The 19,854-nt window shown below is 40.3% G+C and overlaps 1 protein-coding gene across 11 annotated transcripts in view; it reads left to right on the forward strand.

The window, feature by feature from the left end:
* The window catches only part of LPP (LIM domain containing preferred translocation partner in lipoma), a 677,058-nt gene that overhangs the window by 156,484 nt on the left and 500,720 nt on the right, over positions 1-19,854 (forward strand). For 10 of the 11 annotated variants that reach the window (XM_047874816.1, XM_047874813.1, XM_047874824.1 and 7 more), the window contains 2 exons: positions 9,434-9,564; positions 18,228-18,291. The gene's annotated coding sequence lies outside the window, so the exon portion shown is untranslated. The remainder of the gene's footprint in view (positions 1-9,433; positions 9,565-18,227; positions 18,292-19,854) is intronic. The other variant, XM_047874823.1, reaches the window with a different exon arrangement.

Consider the following 19,854-nt stretch of genomic DNA (forward strand, 5'->3'; position numbering starts at 1 on the left):
GGTAGCTTTACCTCTTAAGGCATTGCACTTTTACTGTATTTTTGCATACCCTATTTATTCTCAGATGATGTGCAGGGAAGCTGGGAAGGGAAATATTTATGGTTAGAGTGGGAAAATGGACCTTGATTCAAACTGCAAAAGTTTGAGGGTGGGCTCTCAGGTCCTTGTATGTGATGATATCGGCATGCCAGGGGGTAGCGTGGCTAAGTTGCCATTTTGTTGGTAGCAATCCTTGGTCTTGTTTGGTTCTCTTCATCCTCACATACAGGGTGGAGCCAGTGTCCTGGAATCTCTTGATCGTGAGATTTAAGATTGAGAAGAATAATTGGCAATATTAGATGGGTTGGGTCGAGTCTGTGTCTCTTGGTGCCTGTCGTAAAACTTGTCTCTCTGTCCCCACCAAACGTTTTGCTTTGTTCACTTACTGGGAGATGAAGGTTGAGGAAAGGCTGGGGATGTGTTGTCCAGTGTGATAGCCGGTAGCCACATGTGACCACCAAGCACTTGAAATGTGGCTATACAAATACAATTATTTTGTACATTTTGTATAGATTTGTATACTTTGTGCATATTTGTCAAATAAATCTTTTTCTACTTATTTTATTTTCTCTTCTATTCTTTTTAAATGTAGCTACTAGGAGCCTTTAGAATTGCACGTGTCACGTTATATTTCTATTGCTCCGTGGTTTGAGCCTGGGAAGAATATGGAGCGCAGTCAATTGACCTTGTGTTCTTCCCCGAGTTCTAATAATGTTGGCATTAAAGGGAAAAGCTTCAGCAGTCATCATTTTCATTAAAAAAAATCTGATTCAGAAGAATTGGCTCATTTTACATTATTGCTTGGACTGGAGAAGAATCTGACATTTTGGTATTTTCATAATTGAGAACATAACTTGCTGACTTAAAAAAAAAAATCACAACATTTTGTGCTTGGCCTTAGGTACCAGACTCTGAGCTCTTTGAAAATAGGGATGGTGTCCTTTTCTCTTGCTGCCATCTCCTTCCCCAAAACCACACATTAACTAGCACATAGAAGGTGGTTAACTGGCATTTGTTGAGAAACAAAATAACTTTTTAAAAAGAGAAAACATTATGAAGCTACCCTGTATTTATGGTTGGAAGAGAGAAATATGTACCTTTATAAGGCAACCCTTCTTCCCGAGTCAGCCACCAAAATTAAAGAACACTGATCTGAGTGTTTATTTACTTCTTGATTTGATTACCATTCTCATCAGGTGTCCCTGTCAGCTCTGCTTATGATAAAGAATCTTTTCAAAATGCTTAACCTCACCACCCCTCTGGGTAAGGGGAGACAGAAAATGATGCTGCTTACACACATTCATCCTCACCTTGGTCTGACAGTATATCTTAAGCCCTAAAGACTGGATTATTCTTATTTTCCCTTGTTTGATCCTTTCTAACATCTACCTATAACATGGAAGATGTGGGAATAATAATGAGAGATGATTTTAAGCTCGGACTATATTAACTTTTCATTTTTTTAAAAAAATTTTCTTCCATTTCATAATGAGCCAGAGCCTGTGTGAACCTATGCCTTACCGGCCCTCAGTCTTCCATTATATCTTGTCCCCCAATTCTTTCTTCTTTTGTGCAAGCCCTGGGGCTGGGTGAGGGCACAGGCTTTGTTAGATGTTCTTTGGCCACAATCCTGTGCTGGGAAATTCAAGAGCTTCCATGATTCCATGTTAGGCATGGTGCAGATCCTAACTGATCCCTGAATCCAACTTTAGTCAAAAACATGTTGCCTTGGTTAGAGGCAAGCCTTAAAGAATCTATGATGGCTTTGTTGCTTACTATTCCTAGAAAAGACCTCTTAAAAGAGCCCTTTTGGGATATTGTGCATATTTGTCAAATAAATCTTTTTCTGATTTTATTTTATCTTCTATTCTTTTTAAAGAATACAGCCTTCTTTCTTTTTTTTTTAAATTTTTTAATTTTTTTTTTTTAAATTTTGAGAGAGAGAGAGAGAAAGAGAGAGAGAGAGAGACAGAATGTGAGCAGGGGAGGGACAGAGAGAGAGGGGAGACACAGAATCTGAAGCAGGCTCCAGGCTCTGAGCTGTCAGCACAAAGCCTGATGTGGGGCTTGAACTCAGACTGTGAGATCATGACCTGAGCTGAAGTCAGACGCTTAACCAACTAAGCCACCCAGGCGCCCCAATATACAGCCTTATTTCTAAGAAATATTTTAATTTCTTTTAATGTTTATTTATTTTTGAGACAGAGGGAGACAGAGCGTGAGTGGGGGAGGGGCAGAGAGAGAGGGAGACGCAGAATCTGAAACAGGCTCCAGGCTCTGAGCTGTCAGCACAGATTCCAACATGGGGCTCGGACACCCAGATGGTGAGATCATTACCTGAGCCGAAGTCAGATGCTTAACCGACTGAGCCACCCCAGGCGCCCCTCTAAGAAATATTTAAAGCTTTGATTCTTTTGCCGAACAGCATGGAAGCATGGGTTCTCTTGGAAGTGTGTGCGAGGCAGCTGGTATGGGTGGAAGAAAGGATTGGCCTTAGAGTCAGAAGACCTGTGTTTACTTTCTGGTTCTTCTGTTTCCTAGTTGTTGGATTCTAGACAAATAACATATCATTTCTGAGCATTAATTTCTTCATCTGTCCAAATTGGACAGTATCTGCTTACACAGGGTTGTCATACTTTAATATAAGAGGAGTACCTGTTTTAGGGACCAAAAGGTCAGCTTTGTAAACACTAAATGAGTTGTTTTTTTCACCTACACCTTGTGATTTTGTTGGTGATAGACCAATAGCCATCTTCTGTCTCCTTTTTGGAGGTGGGGAGGAGGGCATTGGGTAACTGTGTGGTAAATTCCACTTTAATTCTAGCTTTGAGAAAAAGAGCAGGGAGAATGTGGTAAGCAATTGCTTCTAAAAAGCTCGGACTAAAAGCACTTGATGGATTTGTGCTGGCTTCCCGGTAGACTCATCTCTGCACTGCCCGCATAGCACAATTAATAGTTATTACTCAAGAAGGAACAAATAAAAAAAAAGCGAGAGCAGGCATAAAAACATCCTTTCATCTTCCTGACGATGGTCCCCTTTGTCAGGTCTGTGGAGCCATACCTGTGAATCATCCTGGGAAAGCACAGTGTGGGTGATTAGAAGGAAGATCTTGTGGCTCATTTCTTACCCACTTCCTGGGCTGGGGAAATGTCTCAGCTCGTCTTTCTTATCTACTGATGTCTTGTCAATATCCACTACCGTTCACCATGCATCTTCACAAACAAGGGCCTCTTTCTCACTCCAAACCATCATCGTGTAGGGAGGCAGTTACTCTCTGTGCAGACAAAGTTGTAAAGAAAAAGCAGAATAAAGCTGAGAAGGCAAGAATGGGGACACGGAAGACGCTCTGGAGTAGGGGTACAGAACAGTGAGTTGGAGCGGGAGCATAAAAATACTCAAGCCACATTTGTGTTCTCAGGCTATGAAATGAGTCACGGTTCTGCTACAGACCAGCCACTCGACTTTGTGTACTTTATTCTTATGATTCTAGAGTCCATGAATCAACTTTTGCCACTTGCAGTCTTGAGACTTAGTCCGAGCCTAAGGGAACCCTGACATTGAGGACGGATGCTTCCAGTGGGCATGTGATTCTCCCCTAGGTTCAACTTCATAGGCACCATGGGGGTGAAGGAAACGGATCTTACAGTCTGTTCTTGTGTTTGAATCCGGCTGAAGCAGGAGTGACTCTGGGCGAGCTACATAATGTGTCTGGATGTCACGTTTGGCATCTGTGAGGGAGGAGTAGGGTTGTTGTCAGAACTGGAGATCGTGCGTGCTATAAGGTGCCTGGCACAGAAGGAGCTCTCAGTTAAGGATGGGGATTGTTGTTGTTATTGTTCTTATTATTATCTGTCGCCACAATCGTTTCCTTGGCCCTGTCTTACAGGGATAGACTTGTGGCCACAGGAAGTATTCATTGTGATAGCGGTTTCACTAGACAGATGGAAACGCTGCACAGTGAACAGTACAATGAAAGAAAGCTCCACATCAATTCCACCATCTTCTTTTTCATTTTCCATGCGTTATCTCTTGCCAAGTCTTGGATTGTAGCTTTTCTGCTACTTCTCTTGGGATTTTTCCCTTCTTCCTTATTCCACCTGTTATTATTACCCTGAGCCAAGCTCTCATTGCCTCCTGCTATCCTGGTGTTCCCGTCTCCAGGCTCCCTTAGAACCCTGGTTCTAGAGTGTGGTTCCTGGGCCTGCGGCACCACCACCAGGCCTTGAGGCTTGTTGGAAATATTGCATCGCAAGCCCCCTCCCCTGCCCTCCAGACCTGCTGAATCACAGGACACATATGCCGTCATGCTGTAGGGCCTTCATCCAACTCATCTGCTCAAAGTACCTGCTTAGCCAACGTGTGTGTGTTCTGCCCCTGGAATATTTCCTGTTTCTGATTGCTCTTCGCGCCTCTCTTGCAAGTGGTGGTCGAGAGGGTAAGCATGGGGCTGCAGAAAAGCACTGGGGTAGGAGAATAGTGACTCAAGCCAAGTCACCACCCATTATTTGGACTATGACAATAGACTCTCTGAAATGGTCATGATACTTTTATGATTTCCCTTTGTTGCCCTTCTCCCTACCGTGTGAAGAGATCTTATGAAATTGTTAATTGGATCATATCTCCCCCCCTGCCACAGAGTGACTTCCATGGTATCTAGAAACATTCAGAAGACCTTTTAGTGGCCTGCAAGGCAATGTGAGTTGGGCTTCCCTTATCTGTCACTCCGTCATCACTTTACTCAGTAAGCTAAAGACACACTGACCTCCCTTCTATCCCGTGTATAAGCCAAGTTTGTTCTCACTTGACCTTCTTCTGATTCTGCATATGGCTGACTTGGAGTCTTCATTCTAGGCTCAGTACAGATGTCATCTCCCTGAAGAGATCTTCCTTAACCTACAGCTAAAGTAGCACACCTGTCCCCTCCCCATTGCTGTTTCCTATTATCTTGTTTTAAGTTCTCTACAACACTTATGGTTCTCTGAAAGCATGGTCACTATGCCTGTGTTTACCTTTTGTATATTGCAAACTCTTTTGGTGAGAAATATCTTTGGTATAATAATGAGGAGGGTGATTTGCTGAGTGCTTACTATATGCTAGGCTCTGTATGTAGTGCACTCTAATGGATCAGTTCATTTGGATTATTTCTTTCTCTTTCATGGATTATTTGTATCTTTGTCTTCCTCCTTTCTTAGGGTGTCAGCTCCCCAAATGGGGGAACGGTATCTATTTGTTGCCATTCTGTTCCCAGCCTGTAGAAGATTGACCGCACAGGCATAGGAGTGGTGCTCCGGAAATGGTTATTTGGGATATGTGTGGACCCCAGAAGATTGTCAATGGGGAACAAGTCCACATGGAAGGAGAGAGAAAGAGTATCTCATCCCCCATTCCAGGAGAAAATAGCCTTACGTTCATTTTTATCTTTAGATTAAGAGAGGGAGCAGGCTTTGGAATTCGCGTTGGGATTTGCTATCGCGGCCTGGGGTACAGACGCAGATGCTGACAATCTGGGAGTGGGGTTCTTGAGTGGTACCTTAATAAGAACAAGTCCTTGCGAAAGCCTTAAGTTTGGTGCGTAGCGTGGTTGGAAATACAGGGCCTAATGACTTTTACGTTCTTTGAGCGCACGCTGTCGATGTGCGTATGTGAGCCTTTTATTATTATGGACTCAGCCGGCAGTAACCATGGTGAGTAGACCCTATCACACAGCATTTTTCTGAGTCAGTTTAAAATGCTGACAATTAAATATACCGTACTCTTTTAAGCGATCCATCAGTCTCCCTTGTTGTCATGGTGACCGGAGTATATTTAGAAATGTGACAAGTACACTGAGTTCAATTGCACTTTTGCCAAAACATAGTTTTGCAGCTAAAATTGAATTTCCTGATTGAAGATCCAAGTGCTGTTAAGGGGGCATAATCGTTTCTATACATTATTCTGGAAGCATAACTTACATCATTCTATTAAATCAGCAGTTAAAAGTCTTATCAGGCTAGTAAGATACTGACACTTGAGTGGTTGTATGTAGAGTTGATGGAAGAAAGTAAAATAAAGGTAGCATCCTGTTTTATTTTTCTTTAAAAATGAAATTGAGCCTCACCAGTGTAACTAGTTTAATGATTAATTCCTTTATATCTTTTTAAAGAAATTGTAGGTAAGCGTGCATGTGTCTGTTCCTTCAGATTATATTTTTAATTGAAATCGCTTTATTAAGTACCTCCTCTCTCCTACATGCAATCTTTTCTTAGCAGCATGAGGGCATCTCTTTTTCTTTTGGTTTGACCTCAGATTAACAAGCATCCTTATTTTTCCCCAGCCTTTTTTCCTGCTGGGTTTTACATGGGGTAAAGAGATGAAATGAATATGACTTTTTGTGGAAACAAAGGAAAAGTAAAAATCTCATCTCTTGTCTGATCAGGGACTAAGTTTGGATTCTCACTTCCTGTCTTTTGACCTTTCACTGTAGTGCTGAGAACGACACTGGGGTTGAACTGCTTGCTCTCTTGACCGTAGAAAGTTTGGAAACCAGTGCAGTGCCTCGTCTTTATTATAACCCTGTTTCCATTCCTGGCCACAGATTTTTTTTTTTTTTTTTTTTTTTTACTTTTGGGATGAGAAACAAGGACTCCTGGATACTTTTGCCTCTGAGTTTTCATGGAGCTGAATGTATCAGCAAGTGAGATAGATTTTGAGTCCCTGTATGGTTAAATTGTTTTTATTTCTTTCATGTACATGGCAAACAATGGCAAGAGACATGTCAGTTGTACACTTGATCTTAGCCAAAAGGCCTAGAAGCGATGGGAGACATGTTAGTTGTGATAACAATGGGTAAGATTTCTTGAGTTTTTACTGTATGCTAGACATTGAGTATAGTAAGGTTTTTAATGGATCATTTCAGTGGAACTACACAATAATCTTCAGATGTAGGTCTATTGCCATTCTTATTTCACATAAACAAAACAAAACAAAACAAAACAGGTGTAGGGGCACCTGGGTGGCTCAGCTGGTTAAATGTCCGACTTCAGCTCAGGTCATGATCTCACGGCTGGTGAGTTCGAGCCCCACGTCGGGCTCTGTGCCGACAGCTCAGAGCCTGGAGCCTGTTTCAGATTCTGTGTCTCCCTCTCTCTCTGCTCCTCTCCGACTCATGCTCTCTCTCTCTCTCTCTCTCTCTCTCTCTCAAAAATAAATAAACATAAAAGAAAAAAAACAGGTTTAGAGAGATTCTGTATTTTGACCAAGAGCATACCTAGGGGCACCTGGAGGCTCAGTCGGTTGAGCATCCGACTTTTGATTTCAGCTTAGGTCATGGGATCGAGCCACGTGTTGTGCTCTGTGCTGATTGTGTATCCTGCTTAAGATCCTCTCTCACTCTCCCTCTTACCCCTCCCCTGCTTGTGCTCTTTCTCTCCCAAAATGAATAAAAAAAAAAAAAGAGTATACGTACCTCAAATAGTAGTAGAGTCTGGAGTTTGATCTGAGGGCTCTATTAACCAGTGCCTGCCCCATGGAAAGCTCACAATCAGTATTTGTTACTAACAAATGGCCTACTCCATGGCGAAGTCGTACAGATGTTTCATGTGTCCAAATGTTCACTGAAGTGGCCTCTACATAAAGGTAAACAGATAGCAGGGTCTGAAAGTAGAGCTGAGCCACTCTTTGTCTTCCCTAATGGTTTAGAACCAAAGAAGATGGGTACTGGGCAGGAAGGTAGCATACATAAGTCCCATCTAAGTGCAGTGGTTTGGTCTCAGGACCTCTCTACACTCCTCAGCATGAGTTTTTGCTTATGTGAGTGATAGTAAGGATATTCATCTTAGAAATTAAAGCCGGGGCCTCTGGGTGGCTCAGTCGGTTGAGCCTCTGACTCTTAATTTCAGCTCAGGTCATGATCTCACTGTTGTGGGATTTTGCCCTACATCAGACTCCACACTGAGCTTAGGATTCTCTCTCTTTCCCTCTGCCCCTCTTCCCTGCTCACGTGCTCTCTCTCTCTTTTTCTCCAAAGAAAGAAAGAAACATCCTAAAAAAGAAATTAAAACAGAAATACAAAAAAGATTTTAAAGAAAGCTGTATGAAAATAAGTACATTTTCCAAAAGACACACAAAAAAAGTAGTGAGAAAAATGGCAATTTGTCACAAATATATGCTGTGACTATAGTTTAGGAAGAAAATCCAGAAGTTATTTATAAAAAGGATTGGAAAAGGAAGTTAAAAAGGACATAATTGTGGATTTTCTTTTTTTTTTTATACTACACTAAAACTTGACAAGTGGTGGTTTCCTAATGTGAAACCTGAAATCGTATCAATAAATTTCTTTATACTCTGTTATATTAAAATTCATTGGTCTTCTACTCAGTTTGAATCGCTCCACACCTCTGTGTAACACCATAGATTGCTCATTTGGAAAATACGGGTTCACTGAGTTATGCATATCTTTCAAATATCGATAAGTTTCATTCCGTAACAACAACAAAAAAATCCCATTAGTTAATATCGCCACTGCTTTCATCAAAAACATATTTTAATTATTAGGAATATGTCAAGTATACAATAGCAGATGCAGGGTTTTTGAAGTTCTAATTTTCACTTGAAAACTGATTTTTATCACTGGCAACAGATACCTTTAATTGTTTTCCTTGAAATGATAGGCTCTCTTGGTTTATGTTTGTCATCACCAAGTCTGAATGACCACAATTTGTCAGTCATTCTTCCAAATAAAAATGATGTTGGGGCACCTGGGTGGCTCAGTCGGCTGAGCGTCCGACTTCAGCTCAGGTCATGATCTCGCAGTTCGTGGGTTCGAGCCCCACATCAGGATCTGTGCTGATGGCTCAGAGCCTGTAGCCTGCTTCGGATTCTGTGTCTCCCTCTCTCCTTGCCCCTTCCCCACTCATGCTCTGTCTCTCTCTGTCTCTCAAAAATGAATAAACGTTAAAAAAATTAAAAAAAAAATGATGTTCTGTGCAACGAGCTGTTAGCTCAGCCCTCGATTCCAGCAGTCACACAAGTGCCTTTCTTGGAGACAACCATTGTGGTTTGGGATTCAGCAGAAGATGTTCTTGCCTCCTTTCTATTTTGTCACACAGAATATTAAAAAGATATGTGTTCAAGGATTGAGTTTAATAAAATTAACTTTTAATGCATGGAGGACAGTTTTGAATGAAACGAGCCCCGTGTTCCCTTGACTGTGGGTACCTGGTGGTGAAAAGTGAAGCAGCTGTCGGGACATTTTGGTGCCACTGCTTGATTCCTGTGAAGACTCTGGCCATGTCCCCCCACCCCGCCCCACTCTTGATTGCTTTCGCACCGTTGACGCAGATGTCAACACTGTGAAAAAGATGCATCATGCACATTGAGAGCCACTGATCTAATCCTGTCTTCTGGCTTTTTTAGGCGAGCGGAGCTGAAAGCGACCTACCCGGGACCGCTGCGCTGGTTAGCGGCTGAGCTGGGGCAAGAATCCAGGTGTTAGTGTGTTCCTGTTTTTTCTTTTGAGTTCCTGTACCAGTCTCCGGGATCTCAAGGTAGATGTTTCTGAATTTCTTTTGTGAATATGCGATGTCAAAGGTATATCATTATTGTATTTATTTGGGAAGATTTCCATATATTTTTTCGGTGTGTTTATTAAACCTTTTGCATATTTTCCACACTCTGTGCTCACCACCGCACCGCTCTTCACTCTCCTGCTTTTCAATAGTGACCACTGCTGCCTTTTTAAACAGAACAGGTTTTGTCTTTGGCAAGACCTGAGAGAAGTTGAAGGAGCAGTTGAGTGCTTGTCCATTTTCTGGTTTAGAATCCCAGCTTTGTGGGGGGAGAAAAGACTCCGGGAGTTTGGGCTGAAGCGGCCACTTCCTTCTTTACCTGGATTAGCTGGCAGTCACAGCAAAGGAAACTGCCTACGTACCCATGATCCTCACTGTCACAGAGAAGTCATCTTACGGGACCACCCCCTGCCTCCCCACTTTTATGTTAAAATTCTCTCCCTTATTTTTTTTTTTCCTTCCTGTGGGAGGGAGGTCGTCCAATACAAATTGCCCTTTACCTTTGCTTTTGCTTGTGTTAATATTTTATGCGATCTGTTTTCTTCAATAAAAACTGCTCAGCCTGAAATTGTAATGACGGTTGCCGAGACAGGCCATTGAACCGGACCCAGACATCATGTTTTCTCTTCAATAACTCTCTCCTGTCTCGAGTAGCTTTTGGGGGGTCGGGTTTAGACAGGTTGCAGTGTTTGAAAGTGAATGAATCTGGTAGACTGTGAAAGTAGGCTTGCACACTCTCAAATGGATTGTTCTCTCATTTTCAAATATGTTGAATGTTCTTTTGAACGATCTCATTTTTTCTTTCCTATTCCTCACCCAGCATTTCATTGCTCTCTCCCACCGGTGAGCTTTTGGTTTTTTTCAACTTTGTTTTCTAACATTCTTCTGCTTCTTCCTCCATGTGTGTTTTGATTACCCAAAAGTGAGATCTGATTTGACCTTTGCTTACTTCTGTGAATCAGCTCTTCCCTAAACTTAAGCCTTCGATGACTTCTTTTCTTTCCATAAAACTTAGTTTCCTGTGAACCGTTTAGCTTTTCCTCTTTCTTTCTGAGACTTCTGGTTATGGCTTTGTCTAGCCATTTATGAGGCTCCCAAACTGCCTCCCAGCAGATCTTTTTTAACTTTTCGAAATGTGTTTTCTGCCTTGTCTGAACTTCTTGAGCGTGGGGACTGTCTCGTGCTTGGCATATCCTTGCTGCCCCATGGATGTGCTGTATGGATGCTATTTTTACCCGGGGTCTCTTCTTCAAAGGCCATTCTTCAAATTTGTATCTGGAGCTTGGAGCTGTTGTTTGTCTCTCAGCATTGGGCAGCTAAATCTCTGAAACACAGAGCTGCAGTGGCCCATCTTCTAATGCTGACTCCCTCCCACTGCCAGGATGTTACGCATGCCTTCCCTGACAGATGGCCATTGAGCCTCTACTTGGGCACTTCCAATTCTTTGTGAAGCAGTTTGTTCTACTGCTGGGCAGCTTCATGTTTTTTATTATTTTATTTTATTTTATTTTATTTTATTTTATTTATTTTATTTTATTTATTTTATTTTATTTATTTATTTATTTATTTTATTTCATTTTATTTTATTTTTATTTTTTTTAATTTTTGTTTATTTTTATTTATTTTTATTTTTATACTATGAAATTTATTGTCAAATTGGTTTCCATACAACACCCAGTGCTCATCCCAACAGGTACCCTCCTCAATGCCCATCACTTTAAAGTTCTCCTCTCCATTGCTCAGGAACTGGAGTTTTCACTGTTTCAGCCCTAAGAGTTCTAGCATTGCATATTTTGCACAAGTGTAACGTGCATGAGCCGTCAGTCCCCAGGTTCTCAAGGGTAGCTATAATCCCTCCATCCCCTTCCTTTCTTGCTACCTCTATCTTAGGATTTAAACAGGTTTGGATGCTTATAGTCTTTATCCCGTCCCTGTGTTCACATCACTTGCTAGATTTCTGCCATGCCATTCACCTCTGAAGTTCTCTTTTAGGTGCGTTTCTTTGTTACATACTGGAAACAGAATGAGTGTGTGGGTCTGAGAGATAGGATCTCCATAGGGGATATAGTCAATGGTGTTGTAATAGCATTGCATGGCGACAAGTGGTAGCTACGTGTTAGCATGATTTATAGAGTTGTCTAGTCACTATGTTGTGACCTTGGGACTAATGAAACACTGTGTATCAACTGTACTTCAATAATTAAAGAAAAATAGCTAGGATATAAATTCTAGTACCATAACTTACTAGGTGGGGAACTCAATCAGATTAGTTAATTGTTCTGAGCTTTGGTTTATTCAGAGGCAAAATGGATATAGTAATGACTTCTGAGAATATTTTTAAGGAGTAAAGTATGCAAAATGTTTAGCTCAGTTATAGAAACACAGTGCGTTTAATAAATACTACTTTTACCTTGATTAACTCTTTTTGTCTTTGATCTTTCCAATGGTTAAAAAACATTTTTATCCCAGTATAGTTAACCTACAGTGTTAGTTTCATGTGTACAATACAGTGATTCAACAATTCTATACATTACTCAGTGCTCATCATGATAAGTGTGCTCTTAATTCCGTTCACCTGTTTCACTCATCCCCCAAAGCACCTCCCTCTGGTAACCCTCTATTCGTTCTGTGTAGTTAAGAGTCTGTGTCTTGTTCCTGGTGTGTCTCTTTTTTTCTTTGTTCATTTGTTTTATTTCTTCCATTTCACAGATGAGTGAGATGATATGGTATTTGTCTTTCTCTGAATCACTTACTTCACTCAGCATTATCCTCTCTAGATCCATGCATGTTGTTGCAGATGGCAAGATTTTGTTCTTTTTTGTGACCAAACAATATGCTCTTGGGTGTATATATGTATGTGTGTATGTACCACCTCGTCTTTATCCATTCATATATCTATAGACACTTGGGCTACTTTCATAATTTGGCTATTGTAAATAATGCGGCAATAACCATAGGGGTGCATATATCTTTTCAAATTAGTGCTTTTGTATTCTTTGGGTAAATAACCAGTAGTGGAGTTATTGGATCATATGATAATTCTATTTTTAATTTTTTGAGGAACCTTTTTACTGTTTCCACCGTGGCTGCACCAGTGTGCTTTCCCACCAACAGTGCAAAAGGGTTCCTTTTTCTCCACATCCTCACCAACACTTGTTTCTTGTGTTTTTGATTTCAGCCATTCTGACTCGTGTGACATGCTATCTCATTGCAGTCTTGATTTGCATTTCCCTGACATTGAGTGATGTGGAGCATCTTTTCATGTGTCTGTTGGCCATCTGTGTGTCTTCTTTGGAGAAATGGTTGTTCATGTTTCCTGCCCATTTTTTAATTGGATTGTTTGGGTTTATTTGGTGTTGATACAAGTTCTTCGTATATTTTAGATTCTAACCCTGTATTGGATATGCCATTTGCAAATATCTTCTCCCAGTCAGTAGGCTGTCTTTGAGTTTTGTTGATTGTTTCCAGTGATTTCTTTTTCTTTTTTATATACATGACATGATTTTTAGAATTCATTATTTTAAGAATTTCTCCCTCTCTCTCTACGTATCTTTCTCCAGTCCTTTCTTTTTAGATTTTATTCATACCTACAATCCTAAAAACAAACAAACAAACAAACAAAAAAAAACAACCTGTTTCTTCTTGATTCATGTCCCCTTTTATTTTGCAAGTTTGTCTAGAACTTAACATTTTTTTGACAAATACTGTTTTTATCTACATGAATTTTCTCAACTCTTGCCTACATCTTTACTTGTATATTCAGCTTTTATTATTCCTCTTGTGGAAAACATTTGTTCACCCTTTAATGGGTTAATGATGACTGGGTCATTGCATGTTACTTAACTCCTCATTGAACCCCTCACTCAGTAGCTGTTAGAGTTACTCAGTTGAATAATACATTTTTTAAGTTAAATGTCCAATTAATGTCAATTCAAACATTTACTGAACGCTTCTATGATACGCATTGAGCTACGTGCTCTAGGAATTACATAAAACTCTGTTTTTATGTATTCATGCATTCATTCATGGAACATATTCTTGAGTACTCAAGATCAGATTCTGGATTTGAGGTTCAAGAAACTGAGTTAGACAAAGATTTCTCTCCTCAAGGCACACAATCAATAAAAATGATAAGACAGTATATTAACTTTAGTGATTTAGATATGGATCCAGGCATTATGAGATGGGCTGCTTCCCCCAAACCTTTCTAGATTGGGAAAAGCTTCACAGCAGGGGACGTACTTAAAGTCTGAGTAAGGGTCTTAAAGTCCCCCGGGAAGATAAGACCTCTACAAGGGTTTAGGTTGTGTTTGGTTATTAAGCCAGTTGTGTGAAACCCAACTGCTTGTGTTACCCTTGACTCTCTTCTTCCCTCCAATTGTATGAATCCAATGTTTTTCATACTTCTGTTTCTTTTAGGGGTCTTACAACCAACAGAATAACTGAAAGATAGATGTGATGATATTACAGGTTTGCTTTTGGGACCTAATTACCACAAGGATGCCTATTTCCACATTCCCACCATAGCAATAGTAACACATATACAGAAAAAATAATCTCATGATAATATGATACATTACAAAGTATTTCTCAATCCTTCATTTCATTTACTTCTTATAGAACAGCTTATGCTTGTGGGTTTCCTGAGTGTCTTAAGCACTGCCACTGATAGATAAGAGCACAAGAATTATCATTGAATAATTACGTGTGGTGGATTTGCAAAGAATTTTTCTCTTTTTATTCCAAGATGATCATGCTGTATTTTCTGATTTTCTCTAGATCACATGACCAGGTCTGCCCATAACGAGGCGTCTAGGACTGTGTCCCTTTACCACTCTGTGCCTCAGCTTTGTTACTTGTCATATGGGAATATTGCTGCTATTACTAACAATGGCACTAACTCCACCTCACTGGATTGAGATGAAGAATAAAATCATTAATCTGTGTGAGAGCATAATGTATGTAGCTGGTCACAATTGTACACACAAAATACACCTTTTGATTGACCAGATTGTCAGCGACTTCAGTCGAAATGAGTTCAACTTAATTTTTACCTGTTTCTCCAAGCTTTCTAAGGTAGCTTCATGTCTCACTGTCTCCCGTTTAGCCCAAAAGTGACTGCAGGCAAGTGCTATGTGTTCAGTAAACACTTGTTGATTGATTTTTTTTTTTTTTAAAGTACTGACCTTCTGAAGTCCAGTGCTGGAAATGTGTAAGCTACTTATATTTTTCCTTAGGACTCCTAAAGCCTGTCATTTAATTTCTAGATTATAAGTTCCATTGATAGAACCCTTATAAATATCACATTAAGAAGCTGAGCATTACCTTTAGGCCAAAGCAATTTAGTTTTTAAAAATCTGATTAATTTCAACACAATCAGCCAGGATGTCAGAAGATCTCAGTGCCTCTGATAGATGCTGACAGGTGAGGAAATTAAAATCAGGGAGGGAAGCAATTAAATACTGGCAAACATTACTTTAATGAGACAACCAAATCATTCATAAGCCATGGAATATGTTGTATTCTTGATAAGTATCTTAGGGTGGCGGGTGAGAGAGTGCATTTAAAAATGTGCTGGAGTGCATTTAAAAATGCTCTTCGTACCTGATCTGATGATGGGAGTAGAAACCTTTCAGTGTTTGTTACTTAACGCCTTTGGCCTGGTCTAACATTTCAGTTGTTTTCAGAGATAGAATTCCTAATGATCATGTTAGAGATTATGACATTGTTTAATTGAGGCAAATCTTGTATACGATTTAGTTTAAACAAGGAAATAATTTCATTTAAACAGATCTTACCGATCCTTTCACCCCATCGCTACCACTATCTAAAACTTAGGCAAATGCACAAAATCCAGACAAAATAATTTTTGGCCTTTTCACAAGTAAGTGGTTTAGGGATAACTGTGGTCAAGACCTATGAAGAGTGGGAAAAAAAAAGCCATTTTATACAATTTCTAATTCAAAAGACTTGGGAATTAGAGTGCTAAGAGCAGAACCCAGGAGCTCAATTCTCATTCAGCTCTTCTTTTCAGAATAACACTCACATAATCAGAAAGGATATCTGCAAACACAGAGCTAGCAAGTTACCTGTTAATTGCATTAATTTTCTTAGTTCAGGGTTTTACAAGGCTCTGTCATGTTATGCTCATTGGTCCTATAGCACTTGTAAAATATCAAGTATTAAGAGGTATCTTTACATTGGCTACAGTGATTCTGATGTCAGTTGGTTGTGTTTGTAATGTTAAGTTCATCTTTCTAGGATTGTGTTGCTTAAAAATTGTCCTGGGGTGCAGATTTCGGTTTAGAAGGTACTGTGGTTTGTGAAAAACCTATTGGAATGGTTGTCTCTGCTCTCTTCATTTCTCACAACCTTCCATTCCTTTCTGCCTTTGTTCCTTATTCCCCACCATGTTTCTTTCTTCTCTTTCTTCTTCATGGGCTTCATTTGCCCACCCCTGGTTTTCCTGAAATAGAGTGTAAATTATCAATTATTCTATACCAGCTCCAAATAGGCCTGGTGAGTCTTGCTTTTGTATATATTTAATTAATAGGTTGATTTTTGTAAATTAAATAGTGAGTATACAAGTTTCTTTATTTTGGGTTGAAATTGCTTCTGAAAATGAGAACGTTTTTCTTGAGAGAGGATGGGTGGTTTGACCAAGGGTACAGACTGCCAGGGTCTCGGTCAGCGGTCATAAATACAGAGGCAACTAAGGATAACTGAGTTTATTAGCAACATGCTAGAGTGGGGTTTGTCATTTGTCCAAGATGTCTTTATGGGTCTAGTGGAGAACTCCATTGCATTAGGTAATACCCATGAGTTTACCGAGGACACATGACATTCAACCATATGAAGAGGGCCGGTGAACTTCTTAGCTAGGAGGCTTCAGCTTTTCTACTGTTTAACATGAGACTTATTGACGAGAGAGAATTCAGGGGCACTGGCTTCTGTTGTTTCTGTGGCTTGTGTTTTGACAGTTTGCCAAGAAGGTTGCATCTCTGAAACTGCCCTGGGGAGAGCTGAGAAAGTCTTCATGGTAACCCTGCATTGAACACTTCTTTTGCCCCAGCTTAGTAATGTGTCACCTTCTGGTTAGACCACAGATGTGAAGTCTTCTCTGTCTCCTTTCACTTGCAAAGGAAGCAGGACTCAATACTAAATGTGTTTTGGTGCTTTGACAGTCGACTTTTAGATGGTATATGCTCCCAAGTGGGACGCTGCATCATGTAATAGAAGGGTCCTTACTGGTTTTGGTATCACAATTTGAGGTTGCATTTTTACCTGCTCCATATTAACCATATGATCTTTAAAGTTTGGTTTCCTTGTTGATAAAGTTGGTCACAAAGATGATTAATGTTTTGATTTGGGTGGCTTATGACAAGAATGTCTTGCAGAGTATCCTATCAGCCATGCCCTACTTTTAATCTTAGTTGAGTCCTATATGAAAATGGGATAGATGAATAAAACTTCCCAGAAGTCTCCTACTTCTCAATAAATCTGTCCACTGTATTCAGTTCCCTTGGTCTTCTGTTGGAAGCTTCATCTCTCTGAACCTAAGGGACAAACTTTAGGCACAAAGGCACAAGCTTTAAAATTACTTGAGATGTACCTGAGGTCTTTCACCTAAGGCCGTATCTCTTGCTTCTTGGGCTTGAGGGGACACTTCATTTTTCAGTTTTCAAGTGTTGTCTTTGGAAACACATATTCTTTGTTGTTGTTGGGGTGAGGCCATGTGAGATACACATAGTTAATATTGAGGTGCTTTAGAACTAGGCGTACGGATCAAGGCAATTCCCACCCCTCAGGTATTCTCTAGTATTGTGTGTTTATCACATCGTCCTTTGATCAGATAAACATGGGCTCACACGAGGAAATATTAATGTTTTGTATACCATCACTTTCCATTATCTGCAGATAGGAAATAATGGAGGAAAATCTTCCCCAAAAAGTTGAACTGAGGTTTGGCTATGAAGTAGATATTATAAGCCCCATTTACATATGAGGAAATTGACACTCAGAGAGTTTAAGTAACTTGCCCAAGGACATTGTTAAGAGGAAGACAAGTCTGACTGGCTCTAAATCCCATGTGTTTTTGCTGCTTTCTCATGTCAATCAAATAGCTGGTTTCATTTTATTATTCCCTCCTCCCCCCAACCTAGTGGATAAAGTCAGTGAGTTTGTGTTTTCCCAACCTAATAGCCCAGGACAGACTAAGATATAAAAGAAAGATCACTGGGCCAACAGGTGGAGCCCAGAAAGTCCAAACTCATACCCTGCTGTATACTATACTGTGTAGTGTTGGGCAAGTTACCTGCCTTTCCTGAACTTTGGTTCCCACATCTGTAAAATGAACACAGTGATACTCATTCCCTGTATGTGTGTGAAGTTAATCATGAGAAATATGTTAGTTCCCTTCTCCTTCTCTCTGTTCCTCCTGGAGCTTCTGTTTCCCCACCTGTGAAGTGAACAGATGATTCTCTTCCTGCTTCTTCACTGGGTTGTTATGGAGTGAAATAAGATGACGAATGTGAAAATGTTTTGCAAAACAAGAAACTGCTATATAGATAGAAGAGTTTATGATTATTAATGATACATATAGCTTAGTACCTAAGAGTAACATTTACCTATTTTATTTACAGACGCTAGCATAGCAGTTTGCTGAACCTGGTGTCCACTGACCATTTGAAGAGCTAGTTATCTGAGGTAAGAGAGGATAGGCATCTTCGTATTTAAGAATTGCTAATGGGCAAGTTATCCAATAATGTTTACAGTTGATTTTACTCCCAACAGAAGAAATACAAAAGTATTTCCTGAGCACCAAAACCTGAAAAATGGCCAAACCAATGAACTGCCATCCTTTTATCTTTTTTTGATTTAATTTTCCCTTTCTTCTTTTTTTTTTTTTTAAGTTTTTAATGTATATTTTTATTTTGGAGAGAGAGAGAGAGAGAGAGACAGAGCGCAAGCAGGGGCAGAAAGAAAGGGTATCTGAAGCAGGCTCCAGGCTTCGAGCTGGCAGCATAGAGCCTAACGCGGGGCTCGAACTCTCGAACTATGAGATCATGACCTGAGCCAAAGTTGGCCGCTCAACCAACTGAGCCAGCCAGGCACCGCTAATTTTCCCTTTCAAGTCCTAGCACAAAGATCTGGGCAACGCAGAAGACTCAGACTTAACAATTATTTACGTGTCCATGATATGCTGTGTTCTTATCTACTCTCTTTTGGTGTCCCCAGCTAGCATGTGGCAGGACAGCTTCTCTCCAGTTTCCGAGCCCTTGACTGGCTGAATTTTTCATTACACTATGCTGCCATGCTACCTGGCTTTGAAGGGATCAAACTCTAGTTGGTGGGGGCATCTCTCAGCTTCACCAGAAAGATCTCAAAATGACATAATCCAAGGCTACGACGATGACAACAAAATCCTAAGAATACAGCAAGTGAGTTAGAGGTTTTTTTTTTTTTTTTTTTAATTTTTTTTTTCAACGTTTATTTATTTTTGGGACAGAGAGAGACAGAGCATGAACGGGGGAGGGGCAGAGAGAGAGGGAGACACAGAATCGGAAACAGGCTCCAGGCTCTGAGCCATCAGCCCAGAGCCTGACGCGGGGCTCGAACTCCCGGACCGCAAGATCGTGACCTGGCTGAAGTCGGACGCTTAACCGACTGCGCCACCCAGACGCCCCGAGTTAGAGGTTTTTGAAACTCAGGACCCATAGCATCCAGATGCCACTGTTCTGGGGGACCTGTGTGAAGGAGATAGACTTTTGGCAAAAGAGTGTTATTTGCGTTGAGTTTGTCAAGAAAACAGAGGCCAGAAAAAAAATTCAAAGGAAGCACAATAGTTGCAAAATGTGCAAGATGTGAGTTTTCTTTTGCGGCTAACCAGCTCATAACTGCACTTCTCAGCTAGGTCTGCTGTATTCGATGTCATCTATGAGAAGACTTGCGCCAAAAAGAGGAGACGCAGTCAATATGGTGGGCCTAACTGCAGACCCTGCACTGTAGCAACTTTGTAGAAGATTTTATACCAGCACTTAAAGTACTGTAAACATTTGTTTTGCTGAATATTTCAGTAATTGTGTTGGTATGTTATTTCTATGATCTTGAACTTAAGCATGGCTTTAGTTACAGAGACCTTTGAAAACATTAAAGTCTGTCGCTGTGCCCCATGTTTGTAGGACTTAACAGTTTAGAATTGAGTGGAAATGATGGTATTACAGTAACATGTTTTATTCATTAATATGGTTTTTAAAGCTAATAGTCACA

Source organism: Prionailurus viverrinus, chromosome C2 (assembly GCF_022837055.1).
Source record: "Prionailurus viverrinus isolate Anna chromosome C2, UM_Priviv_1.0, whole genome shotgun sequence".
NCBI classification, from domain to species: domain Eukaryota; kingdom Metazoa; phylum Chordata; class Mammalia; order Carnivora; family Felidae; genus Prionailurus; species Prionailurus viverrinus.